General features: G+C 46.2%; 1 protein-coding gene across 1 annotated transcript in view; it reads left to right on the top strand.

Moving 5' to 3' along the window:
• The first annotated feature begins 1,289 nt into the window (after positions 1-1,289).
• Positions 1,290-7,863, top strand: part of LOC132823777 (adhesion G-protein coupled receptor G1-like) — a 28,334-nt gene continuing 21,760 nt past the window's right edge. The window contains exons 1-2 of the mRNA XM_060837794.1: positions 1,290-1,317; positions 1,411-1,517. The gene's annotated coding sequence lies outside the window, so the exon portion shown is untranslated. The remainder of the gene's footprint in view (positions 1,318-1,410; positions 1,518-7,863) is intronic.

Here is a 7,863-nt window from a genome sequence, read left to right as displayed (position 1 = left end):
CAACTCCCACATCTGACAAGAAGAGCCTATCACTCTACTAAAGGCTGTTTTTGCTTCGTTCAATCCACAGACGTAGAGAAGAGCCCTGTCTTATTCCTCTACAAAACACTGCTCCAGGTTAAATTAATACTTATGGCTTATATTTTTAAGTTTAATCAAGAGATAGATCTCGATATAACATATAATCAAGAAATAAACCACTCTACTCACTATTGCAGACTTACTGTAAGGCCATACCTAAAATATTCACTTATCCGTTTTCACTGAATTTCACTATTTTGTTAATTTTCCCAGACGCACTCAATGTCCAGCAATACATGAATTCAAACAGCAAAGGCAGTAACTGTACAGGTTCACTGCTGTGTCAGTTAGCAATGTGGGTCTCTCTCTCTCTCTCTCTCTCTCTCTCTCAGCACTCAGAACGGGCTGCATTTTCCCAATCTCATGGAGACAGGTTTGGGGGTGAATGGCCTGGTTAAAGAGCCAGAAACCCTGACAGATCACTCCTTGACCCTGTCCAGGGGTGACTCTCTCATGATAAGGGACTGGAGCGATCACAGGACTCAGCAGCAACCTCCACAGAGATGGCCAGGCAGTGAGGTCAAATATGGCCCCACTCAGGGACCATGATCCTCCAGTGCTGCAATGCTGCTGGTGTTACACAGGCCCCTGCTCTGTCAGGAGTTGAGTAACATGGTGGAAGGGCTCTCTCACTGGGAGGGCAGTGAACCATGGGTAACTGATATAACTGTCAGCATCAGGGAGCTGCAATGCTCACAGTGGTCCTGGAGTGGTGCAGACACTCTTTCGGAGTGATCACTATCCAACCTGAGGCTCCTCTCAGGACTTTATATCGTTCTCACCACTGAAGAGAGGGACATTTGTGAGTGCCCCTATTTTAAGGTGTCTGCTCAGTCTCTCCCTTGTCCAGCAGCGTTCTCCTCTCCCAATGAGCTGCTGCCTGGACACTGCTTCAGACCCTCCCACTGGGCCCTGTACTTCCTGGTAAAGTTAAAGATGGTGAATGGGGAGGTGACCAATTAGGAATCTGCTTTGTGTAACGTTGCTTTGGTGGAAACAGTGAGGTCATACCCAGGATCCGGAAAATTTAACCCGATAATTTCCCAGTTGGCATCACATTTCCTCCTCCTTCCCTGCCTTACCCTGTTAGACAGGCGAGAGAGAAATGTCTCAATGTGTTTGTATCAACACAGCTGCTTCAACTGTGTTATTGTTGGTGAAGCTAATGTTCTGGTTTATCTTTTCCATTTTAGTCAGATTCTACACCATGCAGCGTCTGGGACTCTGGTGGAAATGGTAAGTAAAGAGTTTTTAAAATGCTGACATCACTCAATCCTGGAATGTGTAAATGAGGGAATGGTTCTCATGATTAATAATTCTCCAATACAGGCCCCTTCGATCAGCTTGGATGTAATACCCTCATAAATGGAGTGGATACGATCACTTGCAGATGTGACCGTCTGGGTTTCTTCTTTGTACTAACACTGGAATCGAAGGTATGAATCATGCTCATCCCCACACTGTAAATAAACCCCAATATAAGGTTCAATTGGCCTGGAAAGTGAGACTGTTGTCACATTCTTACTGCAGTTCAATACAGCTCTGCCCAAGTCTTGGACATGCCTCTGCAAAATATTCTGTAGCTCTGCCACCCCAGTCTCTCTGTTTATTTTTAATCTGTTTAAAAACCAGCAATGTAACAATATTTCAGCCTCTCAGTTCAGATGAACCTCCTGCTTGAAATCCCGTTCTGACTTTGATATCAATGCCCACCCATGGATTTTCAATGGGCCTCCCAACTCTGCTGCAGTGTCTGAGCTTCCGCTAGTGCAGACAAACCAGGGAAATCAGGCATTTGTTTTCATTCTCTCCCAGGATGCAGGTGTTGCTGGATGGGCCAACAATAGTTCCCTGTCCCAAATTGCTCTGGAGAAGCTGGTTGTGTGCTGCCTACTTGAACCTCTGTAATCCTTGTCCCCACAATGCTGACAGGAAGGGAATTCTCGATGATGGATGTAGCAGGTTGTAACAACAGAAATGTGTTGCTGAGTCTGAGTTTTGGGCCCCATATCGAAGGAAGGGTATTGGAGGAGGTCTCGAGGATGCTTAAAAGAATGATCCTGTGGATGAAGGGCTTGTCATATGAGGAGCAAATGGGAACTCTGGGAACATACTCAATGGCATGTAGTCGGATGAGGGGGATCTGACTGAAACTTGATACTAAGGGGCATGGATTGAGTGGATGAGGAGAAATTGTTTCCACCAATTGAAGACTAGGAACTGGGGACATAGCCTCAGGGTGAAGGGATGACCATTTAGAGGAGGAGGAATTTCTGCTGCCAGAGGGTGCTGATGCTATGGATCTCATTGCCCAAGTGTCTTTAAGATAGAGATGTACAGGTCCTTGATCAGTAAGGGAGTAAAGGTTATGGGAGCAGGCAGGAGGATGTGGTTGAGGAACAGACCAGCCATGATTGAATGTGAGAGCTGATTCAATGGGCTGAATGGCCTCAATCTACCCGTCTTGTGGCCTCAGCAGGACATTTCTGCTCTCGTAATCTTGCCTCTCTAAGTGAATGCTAACATTGCATTTGCCTTCCTCACCATTAGATTTGATACATAATCCTCACTTGAAAGTAAATAGAAGTATGATCTATGCAATTTATCAAGGCTGATTTCATTTTAAGATCTGAACTGTCCAGTCCCGTCATCAGCTGGACCCATAGCAAGGACAAGTGGAGAGTATCCAATGCTGAGGTAGGCCTTACGAGTGCAGAGGTGAGTCACTCACAGCAGAATACCGAGCCGCTGAGCTGCTCTCACAGCCACAGGACTGATATCGCTGATCAGTCCCGTTTCTGGTCAGGGGTAAGCCCATGATGTTATAAGGGGGGGAAGTCAACAATAGTAATGGCATTGAATGTCATGAGGAGATGGTTCGATTCTCTCTTGTTGGAGATGATTATTGTCTGACAGTTAGTGTGAATGTTATCTGCCACTTAATTTCCTTCAAACATTTGTTTTCTCTCTTACCTCCCAATTCATTCTCAAATTTATTGATTTTTTTCATTCCCCCTCCTCTGGTCAGTGTCGTTATCTTTGTTTCAGAGTTATCTGTAAATCCCAGACACAAGTGTGACCAGTTTCCATGGCAACTCCATTCATTTCAAAACTTTTCCTCCATAGGTTACTAATTGGTCCTAAATCCGTTCCTTAAAAATCTCTTTGCCTGTTGTAAAGTCTGGATATTGTCTTTCACACTGAATATCTCATCATTCTTATTTCCCAGTTTGCATCAGCATTTCGAACTTTAATTGTTCTTCTCATGAGAAAGCATCAGTTATCCATCCGTCCTGGTTTTTAATTCTACACTGAGCCAACTATTCTGAGCCATCAGCAATTCCTTCTCCTCTTCACGGTATTTGTCACACGATCTCAGAGAGGTTTTTGAGATTTGAAGGTTTAAACTGAAGATCAATCTTTGTTGAATTTGCTTCCACGTGTTTATCATTGGGACATTGTAAGTTCTCGCTCAAGTACTTTAGTTCCTGTGACCGATGCTGAAGTGCTCTCGCCAGTTTGTATTTTCTTCAGCAAATTCACCATTTCAGCACAAAATTGGTTCACCACGTGATCAGCTTTTCCTTTAACTGTCATTATCAGCAATAGGCTGCTTGGGTTTGGCCTCAGTAATTGTGGAGAGTTTGGATAAGACCAACATGATCAGGAACTGCAACAAGACACTCACCAATGACACTGTCCGAGTGTTTCTCAAAAGGTGAATTTATATCTTTGTTTTGTTGGAGAGGAAAGGGAATATTTCTCACTGAGAGATAAAACCTCTGTAACCTCCCGTAATCTGGCTAAGTTCAATCGGGATAAAGGAAATATTTCCTTATCTATCCCGAGGTACATTCTCTATTCTAGAAGGTTCTGGGAGAACATGCTGCTCTTCTATTGCCCCTGGTTTATGGGCCCATTTCCAGCAATCAGTGCAATGTTGTTCCTGTGTTACATCTTGTTTCAAAGGAAACATCGGCTTTTGGACTTCACTCCCACTCCCAGCATCTCTCAGTTTGACTTGAGGAGAGTATCCTTTTGGGTGGAAATTTCTTCTCCCTTGAGTGGCGTGGGAAATGGTAAGAAAATTGGGAAAATACAGAGAGAATGGAAAAATCAGGTCCTCAATGTTGGGAATAACGTTTCCAGGTTTCCCAACAGTTCACACAGCATATTCTGAATCTTGCACATGAGCGGTCACCATTTTATTTCCATGAAGTTCCATCTCATTATCAGTCCCACTCCTGTCACTGTATGCAGCTTCCAGTTCTCCTCCCCGTCCCTGAGAAACTAGATGACCCCAGTTCAAACTAAACTACATGGATGTCACAGCGGTTACCTGGCAACTGCAGCTTATTGCCTCCCTCTCCATGCCTTTGGACAGCTCCATCTTTCCATCATTTCACCACATGCTCCATGGACACTGCCCTCTTCCACCCTTGATCCATGCAAGTGGGCATCACCAAACACCCAGCCTCAGCACATCATCACGGCTGCTTTTAGGCAAATCACACACATCATCACCCCCTTCAGACTTCACTTTCGAGCTCAGGGATGCTAATGAGCTGCTTGCTTCTGCCAGTCACTTTGCAGACAGGGACACATATGAATCTCATACATCTACAAATGATGTATGTGCTGGCTCAATCAAGCAGCCTGAACTGTGGGATTCTCCCCCAGAGCTGGTTTCTCCCAGGTACAGGGTGCCATCGAGTGCACCCACCTTGCTTTGATCGTTTCCTATCACCAGCTGGTAAACATCAGCAACCGAAAAGGTTCCCACTTCATCAACTCCATCAAAAACTGATGACACCTTCACAAAAGCCTCAGACTGAGGCAGAACAGAGACACAACACTGTCCATGTTTCCACCAGGGCCATAATGGAACTGATCGTAGACCTGTTGCCGTTGGTAACAATGTTCAATGAAGAGAGATTGAAAAAGTTTGGTCTTTATTCTCCAGAGTTTCAAAGAATAAGAAGTGAGTTCATTGAAACATGCAAAATATTTAAAGGGATGGACAGGGTTGGTGCGGGTGGAGTGTTATCCTGGTCGGGGTTTTTGGAACCACAGACACAATTTAAAAATAAGGGGGATGCCACTTAGGTCTGAAATGAGGAGAATTGTTTTCCCTCAGAGGGTTGGGAACCTTTGGAACTCTCTGTCTCAGGCTGTGGAAACGTAAGCTTTGGGTGTGTTTAAGGGAGAGATTGATATATTTCTGATGATCACTAATATGGGGGATAGGATGAGTAAAGGGCAATTGAAATGTTCAATCAGCCATGATCATACTGAATGGCAGGGCAGTTTCAATGGGCTGAATGGCCATCTCCTGATCCTGTGTTTCTGTGAGGCTTTGCTGCCTGGACTGCTCCTGTGGGGACTTACAGTCTACCCAGAAAGGGTGTGCTTCATCATTGAGGAAGTTTCTGAGGAGGAAGATGAGGATCAGGACATTGACGAAGAGAGGTGCCCAAGGAAGCATGATAGAGCTATGCTTCATCAAGCATGAGAGACCAGGCAGGAAATAATTGAAACCTGTTTCCAGGATGAATGTGCTGGATTTTCAACTTCCTTTTATTCTGTAACTCTCGGTGAGGTGTATGGCAAGACACCCCTGGTCAGTATGTGTGGAACAGACAATTTGTGCCCTCCTTGACCTTGTCTGTTCATGAAGAAATGGTTTGTTCTTCATATGATTGTCTGCTTGCTCTCTTCAGGTGCTTCCACCTTCCAGGATCTGCATTTTGGAGAAAGCAGCAGTCAGTGATTCAGGACGTTTTAAGAATGCAAGGGAACATAGTTTTAGAGAAATGCACTGATGTGTCATCCCTGTCACCCATTTATCCTCAATGCAGTTTTTATCTTCCTTTGTTTCTCTCTCCGATGTCTCAGTACAGTCCAGCCTTCTGCTGCTGGGGGAGAGGGAATGTTCTCTGTAACTGGCCATGTTGGCCTGGAAGAGGTGGCTGGTCACACCCAGGGATATTTGATTGCAGAGGGCCTGGGTTGGCTAAGATTGTCCTGCCCAGATATTGGCTCTTTCTTCTTGGCTTGGACTTCAGCAAGTATCAGCATCAGAGGCAGGGGGGAGGTGAAGGGGCCGGACACCACTAGACTGTCCTGAGAAGCTGCAGGAGGTCCCGTGTGGGACTCCTCCTGTGGGTGTCTGCTGGCACCATCCTGTCTCCCTGAGGGGAAGGAGGATCTGGAATGAGGTTGAGGTCCCTCATCCCCCTTTGGCTTTGCCATTGATGCTGAGAGCCAATAGCTACACTGATGGAGGTCAGGCCTGTGTGGACAAGCAGCAGACACTTGGTGTGAGGGACCTGGGTTTCCAGAGCAGTCACCAGCCTGTCCATGGTGCCAGAGCTAGCGTTGGTGCACTCATCCATCCTTGGATTCACTTTCCTGACTGCTGCAGACAAGCTTGTATCCTGTTGCTGGGTGTGTCTCTGCATGTTGCTGATGTCCTTTAATTGCTGAGAACAGAGGGTCATATTCTGCCTGGTGTTGTGCAGGGGCCTGGTCTCCAGTTCCCTCCTGACCAGTGACCTGGGACATTTCTTCCTTGGCCAACTCTGGGACAGCACAACGATGTGTTCACCAGCCTGTGCTCCTGTCTCTCATCTAGAAAGGGTACCCACTGAGATGAAAGTCTGAGCTGGTCCAGGGTGCAGTGAAAGCCTTGCTGGTACATTCTCTGAGCACTCAGTCACATCCTCTTCAGAGGTGGGGTTAGAACTGAGGCTCTCCAGTGTGTGTCCCTTCTTTGTGGTGGTTTGCTGGGTCTCACAAGAGCATGCATAAGAGAAGAAAGGGAACTAGTTGTGTGAAAGGACTAAAGGTTGGTGCGTGTTGAGGATCTGTTTGCGCTGGCAATACTGGGAAAGCAGCACAGCACGGCCCAATCAAACTGGAGGGGAAGTGGTGGGAAAGTGGAATTGTCACTGGGTTAGTAATGCTGAACCCCAGGCTGGTCTTCTGGGGACATGGTTTTCACACACACCATGGTTGTTTGTCAGGTTTTGGGAACCTTTTAGTTCCCCACTTGTGTCCCGATCGAAGTAAGGAATGAAGTTTTTAATTCCTCAAGGAGTATGACCACTCGGAGGAGTCATGTGTGGCATCTATTTTAAATGTCTACATCCAATGGTCTCTGTGTCTCTGCTCAGGCTGCTTCGGGAGGTTTGGAAAGCTCTGCCTGTCCCCTTCAGGGACAAACCCAACAGCACTGAGGCGAGTGATCTTGGCTGTTTCACAATCGACAGAAACTTCTTCAGAAAGCATTTCAAACCCCACAGGGGTTTCACCAGTCAGCCTGCTCTGCATGAGAAGGGCCCAGCCTTCTGTGGGACAATTGTTTTGTTCTGCAATGTTTCAAAGGAAAGGAAAATGCCTCCATGTCCCTTTCTTCAAATTTAGAACAAAGAACAAAGAACAAAGATATTTTACAGCCCAGGAGCAGACCTTTCGGCCCTCCAAGCCTGAGCAGATCCATTTCTACTGGAAATCCACTAATCCAGGAACCACTGCCTTTATTCCTGATGGGGGGCTTTTGCCCGAAACGTCGATTTCGCTGCACTTTGGATGCTGCCTGAACTGCTGTGCTCTTCCAGCACCACTGATCCAGAATCTGGTTTCCAGCATCTGCAGTCATTGTTTTTACCTCCATTTCTACGTGTCTAAATCTATTGTCCAATTTCTAATCATCTGTAACCCTCTGCCCCCCACCTATTCCTACATCTGTCCAGACGCATCCTAAATGAATCTACTGTGCCT

Source organism: Hemiscyllium ocellatum, chromosome 17 (genome assembly GCF_020745735.1).
Source record: "Hemiscyllium ocellatum isolate sHemOce1 chromosome 17, sHemOce1.pat.X.cur, whole genome shotgun sequence".
Lineage (NCBI taxonomy): Eukaryota > Metazoa > Chordata > Chondrichthyes > Orectolobiformes > Hemiscylliidae > Hemiscyllium > Hemiscyllium ocellatum.
Note: the sequence above shows the minus strand (reverse complement) of the source record. Positions and strands in the feature narration are given on the sequence as shown.